General features: G+C 54.1%; 1 long non-coding RNA gene across 4 annotated transcripts; it reads right to left on the reverse strand.

Annotated features, from left to right (window-relative positions):
• Positions 1-16,446: 16,446 nt before the first annotated feature.
• LOC309618054 lies at positions 16,447-22,723 on the reverse strand. 4 transcript variants are annotated; one of them, XR_014238288.1, is made up of 5 exons: positions 21,865-22,723; positions 21,690-21,780; positions 19,952-20,212; positions 19,501-19,551; positions 16,447-16,904 (listed from the first exon to the last, which is right to left on the reverse strand). It is a non-coding gene; the product is annotated as an uncharacterized lncRNA (long non-coding RNA). The 4 variants fall into 4 exon arrangements; XR_014238289.1 differs by having other exon boundaries at positions 16,447-17,236; XR_014238290.1 differs by having other exon boundaries at positions 16,447-19,298.
• Between the last annotated feature and the right edge of the window lie 448 nt (positions 22,724-23,171).

Genomic DNA, 23,171 nt, shown 5'->3' on the forward strand with positions numbered 1-23,171 from the left:
AGTGCTCTAGAGAGCATTTGACTGGAGCTCCAGGGGATCTATCCCCCCCCCCATGTCCCCAGTACATCTGGGACCACCCAGGGAGCGAAGACTGACTTCTACAGTCCAGATATTCCTAAATCCCCAGACCGTCTGGGACCATCTCTATCTGCATCTCTGTCCTCCCAGGATGAGGACCTCACTGCTGGCCTCATGGGGCTTTTCCTTGTTGGTATCTGCTGGAATGGCCCCTGGTTCTCCAGCTGGGGGACTTCCAGGGCCTCAGATGCTCCACACACACCCCACCCCAATTTCCCAGACCATGGAGTGGCCTTCTTGAGACATATCCTTGCAGGGAGGAAATCATGAACTTTGGGCTTTACAGAACTGTATTTGAAAACCACCACTTACAGCTAATTGACCTTAGATAAGTCAGACTCCCAGGGCTGAGATTGCCTGTCTATTCAGTGGAGGAGATGACACCTGCCCCCCAAGCCCCGGCACACCACCGCAGGGAAGGGAAACCAGGAGCAGACAAGCTGGGAGCGCTTGACACAGGGCTTCCCTCTCCCCGCCCCCATCGCTCCCACCCCACCCTGCTCTGTGGTTTAGTAAGCACGCCTTCTGAACCAAAATTTGGACCACATGGCTTGACAAAGGATTTCTGTGCTCTTGCTTCAACATACACAGGAATTCAGACTGATTCCCCTGGACGGACACACGCATCCATGCCACCCTGACCCCGGAGGCCAGCCCTCCTGCCTCACCTGTTACCTGGGCCGTGACCCCGACACCTGATCCTTGACACAGCGACATCCATCAGCCTGGATTTCATGGCTCAGCCCTGAGTCAGGCCAACAACAGCCCCTGAAGAGAACCAAGTCCCACCCCCACCCCAGAAGCAAAATGATGCAAATAATAAGGGCATCAAACACTCGCCGGACCCTCCAGGTAGAGCCAGACAGAGGCTAACACAGAGGTCCTGGGGTTCAGTTACAAATTACTCTATTTGCAAAACAAGGGTGGGAGGAACCTTCACAAAGGAAAACCCTGTCTCATTTTTGTGTGTTTTTTAGGGCAAAGCTCTCAGCTCTGTGGAACCATCCAGCTTCCTTGTGATTTTATCACAAAAGTGGGCTCTTTTGGTCTACTGCAAAGTATATGGCAACATTTTCCGGCTTTCTATTCCCTTCCAATAAGAAGGAATCTCTTCCTTTCTAAAACAATATAAAGGTGGATAATTAGCGTGTAATGGTTAATGGATAATTTTAGAGGGGTGAGCCGAGTTCATAACATCATTCTGAATATATTTGCATTTAGCTGATCTCCCTTTTTTCCCCCCCTATTCTGTGATTTTTTTATTTTTTTTTTTGTAACTGTAATTAGTTTAATTGCGATCTTCCCTAAAGAAAACAAAGAAAAGTGTCTGTGGGAGAATTGGCTCCTGGGGAGGCCATGGATGCTGGCAGCACCCCCTTTCCCCAGGCAGCCTCCGGGTCCCTGGGGACCCACCCTCAGCCTCCGGTGGCTTCTGCCCTCCGTCTGCCAGCCGAGCAGGGGCAGGTGGGCTGTGTATGTCTATTTGTCTTCATTCATTTATTTCCCCTGTTCCAGAAGGACAAAAGTCCAAGAGCTCTGGATTTTTATTCCTATCCACTACCCTTACCCAGGGGGTGGCACTGAGCCCGTGGCACAGGAAGAGAAGGCTGCCGGCATCCCACTCTCTGGGTGTTTATGTCAGGACTCGAAGGAACAGCAGAGGGGCAAAGGTTAGCGGGCAACAGACGGAGGGGCGACCCCGGCCCCGACCTGTGCAGCCAGGAGTTCCGGTCCTCGGACTCTGGCCCTGCCCACCTTGCTCTGGGCAGGAGCCTGTCCTCTGCCCGCAGGCAGCTCCAGGTGCTTGGCCACTTGATTCTGACTCAGCAGCAGCCCAGTTCTCAACTCCCACATTCCTAACCCCGTGCCCCATGCCGCGGACTGCCGCACGCGGGGCCCCGATCCCCGGGTTTCCGCCGCAGCCCCTGAGCTGCTCACCGGCCCCTGACTCTTGGAGGCATCTTCCATTCAATGGCCCTGCCCCTGAGCTGTCCCTGACGCCACTTGGCCGGCTCAGGTCTCTTCCTCTGGCAAACACAGGAGTGCGGGGCGCATGGGGGTGTCCCCGCAGACCTGTCTTGGTGGCTCCCAGGCAGGGAGGCCTGGTCCCTGTCTCTGAGGACTTCCCAGGCCAGACATTTCAATGGGTCTTTCGAGCGAAGGCTGAGGGCAACTGTGCAAAGGCATAAAGTAAATGCTCAGGAAGCTCAGAGTGAGGCCAGTGGTCCACGGGAGAGGCAGCCCCAGCCGGGTGCCAGGGTGAGAACTCTAGGGCATACATTGTGCATCTACCACCCACAGATCTGGGGTCCTAGATGTGCCAAAACACAGCAAGTACAGTGGGGTGTCCCTGCTCAAAGAAATGTTTCCTCCCCGACACCAAGGGCGGCTGTCCCTGCCACCCCAGCTCCCTGCCTCGTCAGCATGGGCCCAGCTGCCTCTCCCCACGGTCACCAGGACCTTTGCCACAATGGCCAGTCCCGGGAAGATAACAGTGACCTTCACAGAATGACAACTATGGTCAAGGCCACCACGTGGCCAGTTGCATGGTGGGCAGGTCCCAGGTCAGCAGAAGATGCAGCAGGCGGCGGGGCCAGACCCGTCTCCAAAAGGACGGGTGCCGAGGCCCTCCCTGCCTGCCCAGCCCCAGCGGGGCGCCTCTCTCTCCAGCCAGGCCCCTCCCTGCTCCCTGCCCACAGAGCTTTCCTCCCGAGGGTGCTCAGAGGAGGAAACTCCACCCTGATTTTTCATTGTTTTTACAGAAAAGTTAGTTTCTGCCAAAAAGGAAAAATTAAAATGGGAACAGCCTTTCCCCACCCCCACCCCTCTGGGAATCGTTATTCTCTTCATGAAACCCTCTGGTCTGGCCTGGCTGGCCACCGACCCCGGGCCTGGCAAGTTCTTTCTCCTCCTTGGCTGAGGAAGGCCTCCCCTGCTTGGAGGGCCCAGGCCCCCTCGCTGTTGGGTCAGAGGCAGGACCAGTCGGGACGGTCTTGAGTGGGAGAGGCAGGAGAACCGGCTGCAGAGAGAGTGACAGGCAGGGGACCCCTCCAGACGCCGGCCACCCCCGTGAGGCCGCTGCCACTCCGGACACACGATTCCAATTTTGAAAGCCCATCAGTGAGTTTCTGTAGCCGCCCCCAGCCCTGATCACGGAGCACAGCCCTCTTTCCTGAAGTCTGGACTCCATCCCGCTTCTTGTTGAAATCCACCAGATCCCGAGCTCCCAGCTGCCACCGGCTCACCTTCAAGCCCGCTGAGCTGTGGGTGGCTTATATTCCCTTTCCGGTTTCCTCTGACTCACATGGTGTTGGGGGCGGGGTGAACAGCTCTCTGAGGCAGGCCCTCTTCTGCCCCCCAGCCCTGAAGAGGTCCCAAGGGTAGCTAGGCTTGCATCCCTGCCCAAGCCAGATCGCAGGCCTCCCAGGTACTCTGTCATTTGTTGCTGCTCAGGGAGGTCAGGTGAAGGGGCGGGAAGGCACCTGGGCCAGCAGATATTGAAATGATGCTGCCTTCACACACTAGGGGAGAGAACAGAAGACCTCCACCACCTCCTGCCCCCTCCGGAGAACTCCAAGGAAGAGTGCGTCAGAGGCTGGCATGGCTTTACAGGAGGGCAATGGGGAGGCCCGCCCACATCCCTGCAGCCCTTTCCATTTCTGGGCTCACTGACCGGACTTCCCAGCGCCAGCGCCTGTGTCTCCTTCTCGGCCCTGAGAACACAGAGCGGAAGACCAGGGCGTCCACACCTTCTGCCCAGCAAAGCAGCCGCAGTCAAAACCCAACAAGATTTGGTGGGGACATAGCTCTGGTCTCTTGCTCTGGCGGGAGATGACCTCTGCGCCACACCATCTCCCAAGAGACCCACTCATCCCCCTGCCTCCCTACCGATGCTCTCGGGGGTCATCCCCCGATATACCACTGGACTCAAGTACTTGCTTCGGAGTCTGCCTTGGAGGGTTCCAAAATAAGTTGGGGGGAAAGGCAAGGCCACAAGCTCCCCTTTCCCTGCTCCCATTCACTCAAGTCACACAAATAAGAGGACTTTCCACTGGTCAGTGCACTCTGAGTCAACAGTGCAATAGGGCTGCCTAAGAAAACACATAATAATGCGATGATCCTTGTGCGTAGAAACACAAAAAATTGTGTCCAGTGAAATGCAGCTGAATATCCAGTGGAATGCAATTGACTATTGCCCTGTGGATGGAGACCAGTTTTGCCTATTTGTAAATTTGCTTTAGCCTTCCCGACTGCCTATAGATAGATGTGAGGTTCTTAGAACCAGTTGTAACATCATACTGGTGTCTTCATTAATTAATGAGTTAAATAAAATCTTAGGCATGTATTCCTTTTGAATTTGTATGAGAGTCATGGTCTTACCTTTTATCAAAAATGTCCTTTAACCAGTGTTTTGGGGGAGACACAATTCAGCTCATAACATACGGTCTGTGAATTATATCTCAATAAAGCTATTTTTTTTAATAGTGAAGGTTCCCCACAGCCTTTGCCAAAATAGGGGATCAGACTCCTTTCCACGGGAGGCCACAATTTAACTCCCTCCCTATTTCTCTGGATGCTGAATCAGAAGGTGACTCTTGGCTGCCCCACCCTCAAAACGGCCAGACCAGGTGGCAGGCAGGGAGTGATCGCTAGAATCTAACAGGCAGATCCTCAACCCAGTGGAGCCGGGGAACTCGATGGGGCTGAAGCATCTCCAGGAGCTACAGCTCATGGCCAGGCGACAGGTGTCTCTCCAAACGTCCACAAGAAAAGCTGATCGAGCTCGTGGACATTTACTGAGCTCTATGGGAAGTACAAGGAGAAGCAACACACAGCAAGTCAGCTGCCAGAGCCCCACCCTGAGGCGGGGGCACCAAGATGGGTTTGGCTCTGACCTCAGGCAGCTCACAGCCTGGCCAGCACCACCCAACACAATCCTGAAAGGCTGTGCCCCAGACCGTGAGCGTGGGTGGGGTGTTGCCGTACACTGGGTGGCAGACATTTTTCATCCTCTCCTCTCCTCGGCCTCCCAGGGGCTCCACAGAGAAGGCCTGAAATTCAGAGCAGAACTGGGGCTCCCCCAGAAGCAAGTGTCCGGGACAAGCCCTAGGAGAGCTCTGCTCCCTCTCCAAAGCAGGCTCACCCATCAGGCTGCTCGTGAGAGCCTGCAACCCCCTCGTGATGCCCCGTGCGGTGCACAAGGTGGGAGGCGGCCTCAAGATTTTGGCCGTCTCTCCTTTTCTTATGAATCACTCTCCTTGGCAAACGTCTCAGGCTCAGGCACCTTCAAAGCCCTCCATGGATATTAACTAATTAGTGTAAATACAGGAATGCGGAGACTACATGTTAGCAGGCTGCTGCTGATATTAGATCATTAAAGGTGATGAAAACCCTCCCTGAGCGCTCCTCTGGGACTCGGCTCCAACTTTTTCCCTGCAAGTCTGGTCTCAGGGCCAAAAGAAGCATAATGAGGTGAGAGTCTGGCGGGTTTGGAGTGGGTACGAAACAGCAGCTCTTTCTGTCCCCTCCAGTGGACTCTACGGCCATGGCTGGTCAAGAGGAAATCTCGGCCTGGACTATGGGAGGCGAGAGAGGTGGACCCGTTTGTGATGGCCACTGGGTGTCCAGGGAACCTATGAACTCTGGAGTGTCCACAGGTCAGTACTCACCTGGTGCCAGGAGGATTCTTGTCCTTGGGACTTCTAGAAGGATAGCCGTGGGGCAGGGCGGGTCACGGAAGCCCATGGTTTCCATGTCGTGCAGGGGTACTGACCAGCTCAGTATCCCTAGAAAATCACTTCGTTCACTCATTCATTCAACAAATTCTCTAAGGCGTTCAAAACAGAGATTCTCACTTGACAGCAAAAGCAAAAATCAACAAGTGGGACTATATCTTACTAAAAAGCTTCTACACAGCAAGGGAAACCATCAACAAAAAGAAAAGGCAATCTATTGAATGGGAGAAAATATTTGCAAGCCATCTCTCTGATAAGGGGTTAATATCCAAACTATATCAAGAACTCAAACAACTCAATAGCAAAAAAACAAACAATCCAATTAAAAAATGGGCAGGGCTTCCCTGGTGGCGCAGTGGTTGAGAATCTGCCTGCTAATGCAGGGGACAGGGGTTCGAGCCCTGGTCTGGGAAGATCCCACATGCGGTCTGGGAAGATCCCACATGCCGCGGAGCAACTAAGCCCGTGAGCCACAACTACTGAGCCTGCGCGTCTGGAGCCTGTGCTCCACAACAAGAGAGGCCGCGACAGTGAGAGACCCGCGCACCGCGATGAAGAGTGGCCCCCGTTTGCCACAACTAGAGAAAGCCCTCGCACAGAAACGAAGACCCAACACAGCCAAAAATAAATTTAAAAAGAAAAAAAAAAGGCAATTAGTTTAAAAAAAAAAAAAATGGGCAAAGGATCTGAATAGGCATTTTCCCAAAGAAGACATACAGAGGGCCAACAGGTACATGAAAAGGTGCTCAACATCACCGATAAAAAAAACCACAAATCAAAACCACAATGAGATATCACCTCACACCTGTTAGAATGACTATCATCAAAAAGACAAGAAATAACAAGAGTTGACCAAGATGTGGAGAAAAGGGAACCCTTGTGCACTGTTGGTGGGAATGTAAATTGGTACAGCCACTATGTAAAACAGTATGGAGGCTCCACAAAAAATTAAAAATAGAACTGCCCTATGATCCAGCAATTCTTCTCCTGGGTATTTATCCAAAGGAAAAAAAACACTAACTCAAAAAGATATCTGTACCCCATGTTCATTGCAGCACTATTTACAATAGCCAAAATATGGAAACAAGCTAAGTGTGCATGAACAGGTGAAAAGATAAAGAAATTGTGAGATAGGGAATTCCCTGGCAGTCCAATGGTTAGGACTCCACGCTCCCACTGCCTAGGGCCCGGGTTCAATCCCTGGTAGGGGAACTAGGATCCCACAAGCTGTGCAGTGTGGCCAAAAACAAAAATACAAAAAAAGAAATTGTGAGATACACATGTACGTGCACATACACACAATGGAGCATTATTCAGCCATAAAATAAAATAAAATCTTGTAATTTGTGACAACATAGATGGACCTTGAGGGCATTATGCTTAGTGAAGTAAGTCAGACATAGAAAGACCAAAAAAAAGGAAAAAAGTCCATAGATACAGAGAACAGATTGGTGGTCGCCAGAGGCCATGGGGGAGTAAAATAGGTGAAGGGACTCAAAACATACAAACTTCTACTTATGAAATAAATAAGTCATGGGGATATAATATACAGCATGGCACTATAGTTAATAATACTATATAGTTAATAATACTGAAAGTTGCTAAGAAAATAAATCTTAAAAGTTCTCATCACAAGAAAAAAATTCTGTAACTATGTAGGTGACAGATGTGAACTAGTCTTGTGATGACCATTTCACAGTATATACAAGTACTGAATCATTACGTTGTACACCTGAAGCTAATATAATGTTATATGTCAATTATACCTCAATTTTTAAAAACTCTGAGATTCTTATCCACCAATCCTGGCCACTCTCACCTTGTAAATTTACCCAGAATCGGCCACTTCTCATCTTCTCCAAGCCGTCTCTGTGGTCCAAGACAACTAGGTTACTGCAGTAGCCTCCCAACAAGGCCCCATGCTCTCCCCTTGCCCCTGCTCCCAACACACACACACACACATACACACACACCATCTACGCATCTGCTTCACTCACTCCCACCGGCCTCCTTGCTGCCCTAGGCCACAGATGGCACATCCCCACGCCTGGAACATCCGCTCTCAGGGCCGTGGCACCTGCTGCTCTGGGGCCTTGAACCGTCTTCCCACAGACATCGACGGGGCACACTCCTTGCTTTCCCTGAGCAGCCTTCCCTGACCTCATCCTCTACAGAGGGGTCCACAAACATTTTCCATAAAGGGCCAGAGAGTAGATCGTTCCCGCTTTAGGAGCCGTAGTCTCTGCGGCAACTACTCAACTTAAAAGAAGTCTTAGGCAACATGTAAAGGAAGGAACGTGGCTGTGTTCCAATAAAACTTTATTTATAACACGGGCTACAGTGAGCCAGATTTGGCCGATGGCTGATCTGAGAGAACAACACCCACCTTTCTTTCGTCTCTCCCTCTGCTACTCATTACCACATGATGACATGTATATCTGTCCACTTCTTCGTCATCTGCCTCACCCAACCCCCAGAGCATCAGTGCCACTGAAACAAGGACTCTGTCTATTTTGCTCATTGCTGTGTCTCCAAATCCTAAAACACTGCCTGACACATAATAAGCCCTTGATGTATTGGTATAAAAATAGATAAATTAAATAGGCACAAACTGTTAAAATTTTAATGAGAGTAGCAGAAAATCATAGTTAACATATAGATAAATATAGATAAGTATAATATATATATGTGTATACACACGCACACGCCCCCATATAGTGCTTATATGCCAAGGCAATAAGAAAGCAGAGTGAAGGAAAGGTTAAGTAACTTGTTCAAGATCACAGGGCTAGAAATAACACAGCCAGACAAACCCAGTTCCGGAACCTGTATCTCACCCCTTTCCTGTGAAATGAAGAGGTGGGAATAGATCTGCGCATGCGGCACCCATGCATCGCGCCCCCACCCCCATCTCTCAAGGCAGACACCCCCCTTGATGACAGCCCTCCAGGCAGCCATCACCAGTGGATCACATGGGTCTTTGGATGCTTCTCTCTCCTGCTCGCCTGGAAAAGCCCATCAGAGAAGTCCCCCCACCCCACCCCACCCTGGACCACTCGGGCAACGGTCTGATTGCTCCCTGGGGTCTTCTGCCTCTGCCTGAAGCCCCTGAAAAGTCATGAGGACTTCAACTCAGGAACAGAAAAGAGTGCTGGTGTCTTTTAAATCAAATCTGCCCTGAATGTGAGATTGAAGTGTTGATATCAACTATGATTTGCTGCAAAGGGTGGTGAATAAGTGTGAGAAGGTATTGCCCTCCAAATCCTGGCAAGAAAATTGGTTTCTATCTCCCGGTTACTGTTCTCCCCATCTTCCTCTCTGTCTTTTCACCCAGAAACCAGCCCCCAGTCACCTCATGTTCGTGAGGGTGGCTCGTGACCCCGTTCCATCTGCCCGATGCTGGGGGGAGCCCTCATTAACCTCGGGGAGACAATCCAGCAGTTTCAACAAAGACTCCAGAATCACATCTCTTCAGGACCAGTCTCTCTTAACAAGAGAGGAGGGCCAGGTAAGATTAGCAAGGCCTTTAGACCAGCTCCCCCAGCTCTCAACAAGAAGCTCCATCTGGGCCTTATTTGGAAGGGAAACTCTCCAAGTCCCCAAGCCCCGTGAGTCACCCAGCAGGAATGCCTGTGACTTTTCATAACAAATAATAACAATTCCTTACCTCCGTGGGCCTCTTAATAGGCTGTCCCATTAGCTCACTCGACCAACACAAACCTGTGAGTGGGTCGGTCCGATATTTTATCAATAAGGTGCGCAGAGCACAGACTGCCTTGCCCAACATCCAAGCCAAGCCAGACAATCCAGTCTTCTGGCTCCCATCCCAGGGCAGCTCAGACGCTTCCTCCTCATAGGCCAGGCCTCCTGCTTCTCTGATGCATAAACCAGTGCTAAGGCAACATATCACTTAACAAGTATGCATCAAGTTCCTATTTTATGAAAGAAACTGAGCTAAGCATCAAGGAGGAGATGAGTAAGACATGGCTGTAGAGCAGCGGTCCCCAACTATTTGGCACCAGGGACTGGTTTCGTGGAAGACAATTTTTCCACGGACGGGGCGGTCAGGGGAGGATGGCTCAGGCGGTAATGCGAGCGATGGGGAGCGATGGGGAGAGGCAGATGAAGCTTCACTCGCTCGCCTGCCGCTCACCTCCTGCTGTGTGGCTCGGTTCCTAACAGGTCGCGGACCACTACTGGTCCGCGGCCCAGGGATTGGGGACCCCTGCTATAGCGTCTCCAGGATGGAAACAGACCCGTAGCTAGTCTGGCCTTCTGGCTGATGCACCATCTCTTCTACAACATCCTGTCTTTGTGACCTGTTGCTGCTTCACAATAACACCATGACTTAACCGCTTAAAAAAAATAGTCACTTATATCTCGCATCTCTGTGGGTCAAACCCAGAGTGGGCATCCTCAGCTGGGCCCCAGACCCTGTTCTCGAAGCTTCTTGTGGAGGCTTATTGGGCACGTCAGCTTTTTTTAGAAAACATTTTATTAAAGTATAATACACATAAAGAAAAGTGTAAAACTACACATCCAACTCCATGAATTTTCACGAAGTAGCACACCCATGTGAGCGACACCAGATCAAGAGGGGAACGTTGCCAACCCCCCAGGTACCCTCCTGCCTCCTCATGTCACAGACCCCCGCACCTGGACCAACTTGGCTCCCACGCCAGAGACTGATCTTGCTTCTTCTTTTAACTTTCCGTAAAGGGAATTACACTGTACGTATGCTCTTGTGTCTGCGTCTTTCATCCAGCTGGTGGCTATGAGATGCACCCCGTGAAGGTGTGGAGTTGCCCCTTGGTTCTCACCGCGGCAGCACGGTCCATCTTGTGAACAAACCACAAGGTACCCATCCTCCGCTGCTGGGCATCTGGCTTTTCCAGTTTGGCTGTTGTGAACGGTGCTATTGTAAACAGTCTTTTGGTGAACATTTGTACACATGTCTTTAGGGCATATGCCTGGAACGGAATTACTGGGTTGTAGGGCAGACGGACGTTTGGCTTTAGCAATACTGCCAGTTGTCAAAAGAGGTTGTACCCATCTCCACTCCCGCCACCGGCGTGGGGGTTCCAGTTGGCCACCCCTTCACCCACACTTGAAGATCAATCTTTTTCATTTTAGCGTGTTTAGGGTATAATTGTATCTCGTTGTGATTTTAATGTGTATTTCCATGATGATTATGAAGTTGAGCACCTTTTTATACGCTTGGTTTTTGTCTTTTTCATATTGATTTGTAGAGGTTCTTTATGTATTTTGCGCACTAAACGTAGATATGGGTGTGGCTATAAATGATAGAGATAGAGATGAACACAGACTACAAATGCCCTCTCAAACTCTATCACGGTGATCTTTCTCCTTTATTCCATTAATGCAATGAGTTATTCTGATAGAACTTCCACTGTTAAAACAACTCTCCATTCCTGCAATACTGTAAACCCAACTTGGTCATGATGCATCCTTCCTTTCACACAGCATTGGGTCTGATCTGCCGATGTTTGGTTCAGGACTGTTGTACTCACATTCATGAGCGATGTCAGCCTGTAATTTTCCCTTCTGGACACGACCCTGTAAGTTTAGGGCATCAGGGTTAGACTCATACAGTGAGTCGGTCGGCCCCCCCCTCCCTGTGTCCTGAGAGTTAGTGGAAGATTGGTTCGATGGGCACATTAGTTGTTGATTCGGGGAAAGGGCCACACAGCTCATCTTTCCAGGCCTGGGGACAGTGTCTGGGGATCCTGAGTCCATGGCCTCATCTGTCTTCTGAGTATGGGGGAGGGGGACTTAGGGTCTCACCTGACAAACATCCCCGAAATGAACAGGAAGTCGGGGCTGCGCCCAGGGTCCCCCTGGAGGCTCTGCTCTGCCGGCTTCCTGATCCTTCCTTCCCTTTCTGCTCCCAGCTCTCCTGCCCTCTTCCTGCTCCCTCTTGCTCTGTCTCCATCTCTCTCTCTCTCTCTCTCTCTGCCCTCCAGGACCACCCATAGGCCTCTCCTCAACACTGTGTGTGTGTGTATGTGTGTGTGTGTGGTCAGCCGCAGTGCCCAATGCTGGAAGATGCTGGATGCTGCTGACCCCACCCCAGTCACTCACCTGCAGTGGTCGGGACTCAGGCTTAAGCCTCCTCCAGGCCCCTTCCTGTGCCCCCCACCCTGCCCCCTAGGGGCTGCCTCTGCCCCCTCCATCTTCCGGCTCTGCGCTGGAGCTGCAGCCCTGCAGCGCCCTGTGCCGTGTGCTTCAACAGCCTTCCAAGCGCCGTGAAAGATTCATGAGGGCAAGCGTGTGTATGTGTCCGGATGTGTGTGTGTGGGTGTGTGTGTGTAAAGGCTGGCGCTGGGCTCTGAGCTGGGGGGGAGGGGGGCGGGCAGGCAGGGAGGGCGAGCCCTGGCCATGGGCGGGGAGCTGGGAAGGGCAGCCTGGCACCAGCGCTGGCCACAGAGGAGGGTACGTCACTGTGGGGCCCCCAAAGTCAGCACATTGCTGCCAAGGGACGGGGGAGGGGCGCAGGTGTTCCATCTGCGCAGGCACGAGACCTATGCCTTGAATGGCCTTGGCAAGATGTTGACGGCTGTCTTGGAGGCAGTGCCTGGGCAGCCACTGCCTTTTGAAGGGGCTGCTCCCTAAATGCCACTTAAAGGTTTAGCGAGACAGCGTGGGCCGTCACCCAAACACCTGCATGTGTCTGTAAAAATGCAGCTCTCTCAAGGATGTGCTGAAGGTGGAGAGATTAAAGTGAGTGGGCGGGTGCTGCTCCAGGAATAGGGAACCTAGAAAAGGACATGCGTTCCAGAACCTTCCATGCTGGATTCAGGGGGCCGTGATGACAAATAACAGTGCCGCAGGATGGCCCTCCCCGTCTCCTGGCTTCCTCATCCCGCAGCGGCCACCCCCCACCCTCAGCAAGACCCCAGGCAGAGGCTGGTGAGGACGAGCGCTCTGGCACTTGCCGGGTGGGGGTCTGCCCTCCCCTTTGGCTGGCCTGTGTGGCTGGTCTGAGAGGCTGGCCCTGAGCAGGGAAGCAGCGGGAGGGAGCCCAAGGCCGGAGCCACGAAGGTCTGACTCAGGCGCTATGGCTAATTTGTGCGATGCTCCTAAACACATCCCTTCACTCCTTCTGTGAGGGGACACAGTCGCCCCAAGTGACATGAGCCATTCCTTCCCACCCCGATAGTCCACAGCTCCATGGGATCTGGGATCAGTGGAGCAGGCACGTGGCACCAGGGCCCCCCGGGGCCACAGGGGGTGGTGGGACGCTGCCCTACATCCCTGGAGAAGGGTCTCCGTGGGCTTCCCCCGAGCTAGGGGCTTTGCAGGCTCTCAGCAGAACTTGTCTCATCATTACTGTTAATTGCGATAACGAGAATAATAGTAATCATCCTAATCAGAGCCTGGCCGAGTGGGACGGCGGCTGCATTAAGGGAAGCATTGACACTGAGGAGAGGATAGTCTTAGAAACGAGAGGCATTCCCCAGGCTCCAGACCGCTGGGGAAGTGACTGGGGAGGAAACAAAGCCCGCGACCTGGGCTGTAACCGGTGGCCACGGGTTGACACCCGTGCCGGGAGGCCCTAGTGATGGCACCAGTAAACAGGAGGGCTTCCTGTCTGGGCCCAGGCGCCGGGGACCTGTGCTGGGCCTTGATCTTATTACTAGAAGCCCCAGGTGCCATGGAATCCCCGAGATCAGCCATCCCGCTGCACCCCCAGGAGCACACCTCCTGCTGGCTTCTGCCCTGGACACCTGTTTGCAAAAGAGATTCTAACAAACTACAGTTTGCCCATTTGGTGGTGGAGAGAGGGAGGCAGGTAAGGATGGGGAGGGAGAGAAGGGAGGTCAGAGAAACTGTGCTGCGGACAAAGTCCGGTTGCTGGAGGGGAAGCTTCGCTTACGCAGGGAGTGGGCTGGTTTTCCGGTGCCTCGCAGACCCCGCGGGCAGAGCTGTGCCAGCCCTCGGGGAGGGTGAGAGCGGGGCTGGCTAGTGTCGGGCAGCAGGTGGTGTGGTCTCTCTGCCTCCTTCTGCCCGGTCGCTGCTCCTGCTTCCTGCTACCCGGCCGGCCCAGCAGGAGGGCGCTGCCCTCAGCAGCTCTGCCCTAGAGCCCGGCCTGATCCAGTGACATCCGTCCCAAGTGCCCAAGACAGAAAGCTGATGGGCACGACCTGGGTCCAGTTCATCCCTCTCCCAGGCGCCTGTGGCCAGGGGAAGTCACACAGAATCCATGTGGGGTAAGCAGTTAAAGGGTGGGCCCCCGGCATTACGGGCTGGGCTGTTATCCTCGGAGGTGTCTGCTACGTGTCACATCCTATGAGACGTGGAAGGAGGAGTGTGGTCCACGAGGCAGAGGGAAGTCTTACCGGAGGCAGTGGGGGGCCTTCGGGGGAAAATGAGGGGCGGCCGGGGGAAGATGAGATGAGTTCTGTGGCCCCGGGACCCTGGGAGGGCAGGGAAGGGAGGGAAGGTGGCACTGGGGAAACAGGCTTTAGCTTGATGTCAGGAGGCTTCTAGTAACTAGGTGAGCTGAGCCGACTCTCATGGAAGGGCTGCCTCGGCGAGGCTGGGTCCTGCACCACAGCAAACGTTCGGGTGAACTCACGCCCACCTGCCAGGAACACTGAACAGCAGGGTCCCACGTGGCCTCTGTATGGGTCAGGGGTCTCCAGAGAGACAGAACAACAGGAGAGAGAGATAGAGACAGAGATGAGAGAGAGATTGATTTATTATAAGGAATTGGCTCCCACAGTTATGGACACCGGGAAGTCCCACCATCTGCCATCTGCAAACCAGAGCCCTAGAAAAGCCAGTGGCGTAAGTTCCAACCTGAGGGCAGGAGGAGACGTGTATCCCAGCTCAACACTCAGGCAGAGAGAACTCTCCCTTCCTCCACCTTTCTGCTCTACTCAAGCCCTCAACGGATTAGGTGATGCCCACCCAAGCTGGGGAAGGCAGTCCGCTTTACCCAGCCCACCAGTTCACATGCTAATCTCTTCTAGAAACACCCTCACAGAAACCCCCAGAAATAACTTTTCACCAGCTCTCTGGGTGCCCCATGACCCAGTCCAGTTGACACATACAGTCAACCATCACAGCCTCTTCGGGCCGCTGAATGGCAACCCTGGGTCCTTCATGGTCCTCACAGCCCCGCGTGACCAGGCTCCTGTTCACCTCTCCCGCATCCTCCCTCCAGGCCCTCAGCGTCCCTCAGGGCCACATTCTCTCCCTTCCAGGGCTGGGCACCTGCTGGTCCCTCCGCCTTGCTCCTACCCACCCTTCACTTTTCATGGTAAGCATCACCTCTTCCAGGGAGCCTCAACTGTTAGGGTCAGAGACCGCCCTCTCCTCACCATACCGAACTCTCTCAGGGCGACTTGCAAACTGAGATGAAGGAAAGGAACCAGCAGCTGTGAAACGCTGCAGGGGTGGGAGGTGGGACAGTCTAGACAGCGTGGGAGGGTGGCCAGCTCCCTCAGGGCACGGGGCGCTAACACGGCATCCAGGAAAATCAAAACTGTATTTTCAATCCTCCTTTATCAACATGTTACATGATCCTGAAATCATTTAATAAAAGGACGGCAAGATGCAAAGTCCAACTCCAGCTCCTGAGCAGCTTTCAGAAGACTGAGTCCCCCGGTCCACCCAGCCTACCTCCCCGGGCAGGTGGCCACATTGCTGGCCAGAGAAGGGAGTGACAGCTGAGGCCCCGCCGAGCCTCCTTTGCCTGCAGTTGCATCATGACTGAGCCCTGGGTGCCAGCAGGGAGGGGAGACGGAGGAGGAGGAGGCCACAGAGGGAAGGAGGGAGTCGGGGAGGCTGGGGGGTGCGTGCGGGGATAGAGGTCTGCTTCTCATTCCCCGGGGAGGCCGGGATGCTGACGTATGCAGTCAACCCAAATCTAATCTCAGAAAGGAACAATGAAAAAGAAAAAGGCTGACCCAACTCCCAGGCTTTTGCATTTTCTGCTTTGAGATCTGCAAGGAATCCGGACATTTGAGGAGTGGTCCCCTGGTAGAGGCCCTGCACCAGCACAACTCCTCGCTCTGAGAGCCTGGCTGGACTCCAGGAAGAAGCGCCCACCCCAGGGAGGCCCCCAAAGCCAGCCAGGCCCCGGGCAGAATCGGTCAGTCTCCCTGGGTCCCTCCTCGGCTCTGTCCTCTGCCCCTTCTCGCCTCAAAAGAAGTGATGGGCTCCTCCCAGCCGTCTCCCCGTCCCACCTCCGCATGGGCCCCTCCAGGTCTAACTGGACCAATTATGATCCTTGGTGAGCAGAAAGCACTCATGGTGGGGCCCCCATCCGAGCCCCAGGCATCCGGCCCCTGCTGAGCGCTCTGCTGCGCCGACCTTCTGCCCCCGTGAGCGTGGGAGCCGTGGCAGGCCAGGCACAGGCCACGCCAAGGAGTCCATCCTGGGGCGTCATTGCAGGCATTTTCACCCCTCCCGTTTCTGTCTTGCCAACAATTCCCATCGGGTCTCTCTGCTTACTGTCCTGTCTGCTTCTGTCTTATGTCACTGCTGTCCAAGAGGGATGGGGAAGCAGGAGTTGTTGGCTTTGTTGAACATGGAACGTAGATTCACAAGGGCCAGTGTGTGGCCTGATCCCTGGGGGCTGCAGTCTTTTTTTTTTTTTAATTAATTTATTTATTTTTGGCTGTGTTGGGTCTTCGTTTCTGTGCGAGGGCTTTCTCTAGTTGCGGCAAGCGGGGGCCACTCTTCATCGCGGTGCGCGGGCCTCTCTTGTTGCGGAGCACAGGCTCCAGACGCGCAGGCTCAGTAGTTGTGGCTCACGGGCCTAGTTGCTCCGCGGCACATGGGATCTTCCCAGACCAGGGCTCGAACCCGTGTGCCCTGCATCGGCAGGCAGATTCTCAACCACTGCGCCACCAGGGAAGCCCGGGACTGCAGTCTTAATGCAGAGACCAAGATCCACCCACGTAACATGTACTGGTAGACGGAATAAATAATACCCATCTCAGGGTTATTTTTCAGATGCAGATACACGTGGTTACGAATAATCAAATACAAATTGATTTTAAACCACTACTGAATTCAAAGTAGCTTTTTGTCCTTGTGAGTTTTCTCAACCAATGAATCCTAAAAATAAAAGCACCAGAATGTGAAGATCCTCAAAGAGTCTGACATTAAAATGCAGCTCACAGACTCGAAAAGATGGGGCACCTCTACTCCATGGCAGATCCTTACTTTTTGCTGAAGAAAATACAGTTCAGGAAGGTTAAGAACCTTCACCAGGGTCACACGGTTTATGAGGACGATGGTGCCTGGACCAACCCAGGTTCTGACCTCAGACCAGGGAATTTTAATCCCTCTGAATCTCCATTCCTCTTCTGTAAAATGGGATTGTTGCAAGGATTCAGTGGAAGGATCCGGGCACAGGGGTTGACACGGTGTCCAGCGCATAGTAGGCACTCGATGAGTGATGAAGATCATTACCATTATTATTATCACTATTGTTATTATAACCTGCAGATTTGTGCATACTCCCCCTGCTTCTAAGGCACACTCACCCTGTGAATCACTGGCCACACACACACACATATCGGAGTTGGGTGCAATGTGGTCAGGTAGTATGGTCCCCTTTAATGCTACCCATCCCTACCTGCATGTGGGAGCTGAGAAATAAACATCTCTCAGCACAGAGCCCTGGCTGTGAGCTCCATAGCAACCAGTACTTTTCCTACCACGGCTCTGCTCTTTCTGAATTGCCTTCACCTGGGTACAAGTCTGTGTCCCGCATCAAAGAGCAAGCAAAGTGGGATTGAGAACCAGGTGAAGAGTTCACTGGTTACCACTAGTGCTTAACAGAGTAATCAATCAATGGGTCGATGGATAGATGGTAGAAAGATGGATGGATGGATGGGTAGGTCAGTGGATGGAAGGATGGTAGATGACGGATGGAAAGATGGATGGATGCGTGGATGGATGGATGGATGGATAGATGGATGTGGATGGGTGGGTAGGTGGACGGGTGGATAGACAAATGGATGGACCATTTTCTCAAGATACTTCCTGGAACTGAAGAGAGAAAAGGGTTAAGCAAGAGGGTGAAGAAGCCAGGCACAGTACTTCAGGTAGACTCCAGATGACATTTCCAGAGAAATGGAACACCATGAACAGCTGCCCAGAATTCCAGCATCTGTGTCCACTCTCACAGGTCAGCACTGCCTTGGAGATAAGGATTGGGGGGCAGGTGGGGGACAGAAAGAACCCATGGAACCTCATCCCCGTGCCAGGAGCGACCCACCTTCTGCCCTGAGCAGTGGAAGGCACGTGCAGAGAAGGCCAGGCCTGCTTGGCCAGGGAAGGAAGGAGGGACTTGAACGGTGGCTGAAACAATACAGCAGTTGGAAGAAGGGGTTTTCTCTGAAGAGGAACTCCAGGCTCTGGCCCTGGATGAAGGTGGAAGGTCGAGGGTGGGCCTCTCCCATCCCCAGCCCAAGGCCAAGGGCAAACGTCTGGGGCTGTGGAACTGGCCCCATGGCTGCTGCTCCCACGTGGGGAGGGAGTGGGCAGCTGCCTGTAAGCTCATCTTGCTTTCATCTATTTATAATCCGGGCTGCTTGTTTTATTTATTTGTTTTCTGGCTCCTGCATCCCAAGATCCTGTGTGCTTTGTTCTTCTGGAAGGAACACAGCTTCATGGCCTTGGACACTGCCTCCACCTGGGACCCGCACCTTGGTGTGACAACAGAAAGCCACCCACACACTCACACACTCACGTGTGCATACCCACAAGGTGACCACTCTCGGGTCTGGGTCCTCCCCTCCCTCCCCTCTCTCGAGCCCACCCCATCACTCCGAGCCCTAGCCCCTCATCCACCTCCGGTGACCAATGCAAACCTTGTCTTACATAAAAACTTGTCTCTGAAATGTCCACACTGGCGTCTGATTTTGAAAATCAAATGCCTTTAAGGACTGAAGTTTCAGGTCCTTCTGCAGAGGAAACCCTGGAGCAGGTCTTGGAGTAAAGTCAGAAATTCTTTTTGTAAGCAAAGGCCTGGCTGTCCATCATCTGCTGGGAACCCATGGTGGGAACTCAGAGTTTCATCGTCACCTCTTAGAAACAGTCCATTTTGCGAGCGAATGGGTTTGGGGCCTCGAGTTTTTCCTGCCAGCCCAAAGGGGTCAGTTTTATGGGTTCATGTCCGGGCTCACTGGGGCACCTGGGAGCCAGCCCCCCTGTCTCTCCCCTGGTCCCCTCAGAGCGGGTCGCGGGCGGGTTTGCCTGACCCAGCGCGGGCTCTCCACCCTTTAGCGATGCCTGGGCAGGACCTGGTCCCCGCACACCTGGGGCCGTCACTCCTTTGGGGAGGGAAGGCAAAGAAGGGACCCTGCCACCGTCAGCAGGGGTGTTGGGGAGAGGCGGGCCCCTCTGGATCTCCGGGGAACCCCGGTGGGAGAGAGTCCTACTTGACGTGGGCACCTTGGGAGCCCCTCTCGCCTCCACCGGGCAGACTCGGACCAGGTCCGGCTGTTGGCAAAATAAAAAGATGCAGTTGTTCTAGAAATGTCATGGATGTCCTTCGTTAGTACTGGACCAGGAGGGCTGTGCGGAAAACCTCACCAGGTGAGAAGCTGAGGCTGAACCTAAAAAGTCCGTGTGAAGTAGGGGCCATGGTGAAAGCGCTGGGCAGGGGTGAGCGGACCCAGGTTGCCTCCCCCACCCCACTAACCTCTGGTGGCTTGTACAGCATGTGACAGTCTCTGTGCCTTGGTTTCTGCATCTGTAAAGGAATGGGAGGAGGCTGGACGAGGGTAGCTCCAAGGCCTTCTGAACCTCAGGGTGACGCATGCCGGGTCCCCTCAGTTGCAGTCTGTGCCAGAAGGAGGGGCAGCGGACTGTCTGAGGAGCAGCACGGGGTGGGCCTGGAGCCGCCCACCGCCGTCCGCTCAGCCTCCCCTCCAGAGACCACCTGCCTTCTCCGGGCCCACCTCCAGCCCCCTGAGACTCTCAGCCACAGCTGCCTCCCAAGCCCACCTGGGAGAAGGGCTTCGAAGCTCCTGGCAGGTGGGGGAAGCTTAAAGAACGTCACAAAGATAAGCAGGACTCCTGGGTACCAGAGGGGACAGACACCAAATCCTAAGGCCAGCCGGGAAGTGGACACCCGTCACCCCACTCCTCACCTAGCTGGGTGCTGGTGGGGTCCACGCTGGCAGGTCCCCATGCGTTCCGCTGGCCGGGCCAGTATGGGGGTCTCAAGATGACGGTGGATGGTCTTGAGGGTCTGAGCCGCAGGACGCATGGAGGCCAGGCAGTCCCCTGAGAATTCCCTGGAGCAGGTCAATGAAGGCGACATCCAGCCCCTCCACTGCTCTGGGCCCCGAGGAGACAGCTGACTGCCCCTGAGGCCCTCCCAGGTCACGAAGACCCTCACATCTTCCCGTCTGTGGATGGGCAAGCACAGACACATCCACAGGTGCGGGTGACCCAGGGACCCCTGTCGTGGCTGTCCAGGTAGGGGACCTGCCAGGGTGGGAGGGTGTTCAAATCTGGCCGGTGAGCCACTGAGACTCAAAGACCCTGGCAGAGGCGTCCTAGGCGGGGAGGTGGAAGGGGCAGTTTGCTCTGGACGGTCAGGGAAGGATTGGGGTGAGCGGTGGCAGCATTGGCGGTGGTATTTAAGGCATTTATACAATAAGCAGGCTTGTTTTTCCTTAGGTCCGCTTACTGAGACCCATAGTTCTGTGTGCACACGCATGTGTGTGACCTACGTGCTTTGGATCATTTCTTTCTCTGCAGAGAAGAAAAATACCAAGATAAACAATCACCCGAGCTTGGCCCCCTCTGGCCAGATCTCCCACTAAAACAATGAAATGCCCAGAGAGCCACCGCTCCCCACCTACCACCCACCCAAGTCTCCCAGGGCCCCCTCCCCACTCCCTTGGAGGAGAGCTCTGCCAGCCTGACAGCCAGGCCCAGGCCGGACCCTGCACACGGAACGGCCAGTGCTATGAGGGCGGATTTCTCCTTTTTCTGGCTGTGACGCTCAAAGAGGCCTCTTTGGGGACCAGCCAGCTGCAGCCAGGTAGACCTAGCAGCTGAGCCTCCACAAAAGGGTCCTGAAGGAGAGCTGTCCAGTGCATGTCCCTCCAGGCCTTTTTCCATTATTGTTAAATGACAGTGTGTTCTAGAGGTTAAGAGCCAGGACTTTGGCTCTGATAGGGCTGGGTTCAAATTCTGCTCTGACACTTCTTAGCTGTGTGACTTGGGGCAAGTTACTTAACCTCTCTGTGCCCCATTGTCTTCGGTCTATGGAATGATGATAATGTCACTATCACCTCCCTGGGTGGACAGGACAGGAGGACATGTAAAGCAATCAGCACGCTGCCCAACACAGATAAGGTATCAATGATGAAGATATTATTGCCGTTTTTATTTACAGCTTACTATTTAGTGAACAATATCATTCTATTTACAGCAAACTGCACCTAATAGATGACCTGGGCCCAATGCCAGCTTCCAGCCCCGTCCAGTAAGCAGCACTCAGCCTGCCTTGAAGTAGGGCTAAGGGGACTCAAGGCCTCCGCCCTGGCCTGGCCCACCCCTCATCTTCTTCCTCCAAATCCTCAGGCACTGTTGTTGCACATCCACGCTGGGCTGGCTGTTCCCGGCACGGCCTCCACCTGCAGTTTCCCAGATTCAGACATGCCTTCCACCTGCAGTTTCCCAGATTCAGACATGCCTTCCTCAGGGCATGCACTGAAGCTAAAGAGGTAAGTCTTTCTGGGGCTGCCCACATCCCCCTGGAATGGGCTGCCCCTCCCTGGGAAGAGGAAAGGAAACGCTTGCCAGACCTCTAGTCCCTCTTTCTCCATTTACTATTGAGCCCAGAGAGGGTAAGCCACTTGCCCAGAGACATACAGCAAAGCAGTGGCAGAAGATTCTCAGGGTTCTGAGTTCCAGCCTTTGATCTTCTCCACCAGACTAGTTTATAACGGAACTGCTTCATGTTCTGGGGACACGGAGGGTAAAATGAGCCCTCAGAAAATAGTAAAGGTCCCCTCCTCCCTCCTGAGGCCTCCTGAGGGCTGCTCACACATTTCCTGCTGTCTTCATTCTGTGGTCAAAAGCTCATCTCTCTTCTCCACCTGCAGGAAGAGAAGCTGCTCTGCTGGAGAAGACATTAAACCGAGCCGGGGACGGGGGAGGGCATGGGGGGACAGGGCGCTGGGAGAGCTGACAGCCTCGCTGAGCAGCCCTGAAAGCCACCAGCCACCTCCACCCTCAGCCTGGAGCCCGGGGTCCTGGGCCAAGCACCTAGGGTGTTGGGCAGGCCTGCCTCTCCCGGCCCGAGCAGGGCCCCAGGGAGCTCTGGCGTTGCCTTCACTCCCCAGAGGCCTTGGGCATCCCGGGGTGGGGGAAGCTCCTCTCTGCTCAGCGGGCAGCCTCTCCGCAGTCTGGGAGCCTGCGCAGCCTCAGACGACCGTCAGCAGATAAAAATAACTGCGTGAATCCCTCCCCCTCTCCACATCCCTGGACCTTCTGTGGTTCCAAGCCCTGCAGGGGAAGCTCAGGATGCGTGGCCGCAGCTCTGAGTTGGGGAGATAGGCAGGTCAGAGGCACCTAGGGCAGCAACTCCCTCACTTCTCTTCCTTGGACCAGTGAGAAAACAGAAGGCTCATTAGCCAGAAGCTGTTTCAGGGTTGTACTCTTATTTGAGCCCTGCAATAGCCCCTTGGGGGAGGCCAGGGCGGGTGTACCCATCCTGCCTGTCAAGTGAAGTGATGGCGTGGGTGCTGCCCCGGCACCCTGTCCTGTGCACACCGGGGGCTGAGGCAGGTGCCAGCAGCATCGATTCTCTCCTCACTGTCCTTCCTCCAGGAGAAGGTCAGCCAACTGAGCACCTGGGCAGGGGTGATGGAACTGATAAAGAACATTAGAGAAACAGGTGGAGCCCCATCTTACCAGCTGAGGGGTTGGTTAAAGGAGCGCTCAGGTTTGCATGGAATCAGGGCTGCCTTCCTGGAAGAGGAGGACTGCGAGCCAGGTTTGGAAGGACAGCCTCCACGACTAACCTGACTCCTGGCATTAGAGTGTGTACACAGTGCCACCCGCCCGCTTGTTTGGCAGGGCAGCCTCCTGCCGGATGCCGTTCTGGGTCCTCCAAGAGTTGCTGTCACCTCCGAGGGATCCAACACAAACCGGGCTGGGGCCTGTGTTTGGGGTGACTCTAGGGTGTATCTGAGTGTCATGGGTGAGAAGATGAAACGGCAGTCTTTTCCACTGACTCATTGTCACTTTTCCATTGTGACCTTCTCGTTGCCCCGAGCAGTTTTGAGACTCCAGGAGCCGGGCCTATCAGAAGCCGCAGGTGGGTGGAGCCGCCTCCTGCCCGCAGCAGCT

This window comes from Balaenoptera borealis (assembly GCF_965194805.1).
Source record: "Balaenoptera borealis genome assembly, chromosome: 20".
In the NCBI taxonomy this organism is placed as follows: domain Eukaryota; kingdom Metazoa; phylum Chordata; class Mammalia; order Artiodactyla; family Balaenopteridae; genus Balaenoptera; species Balaenoptera borealis.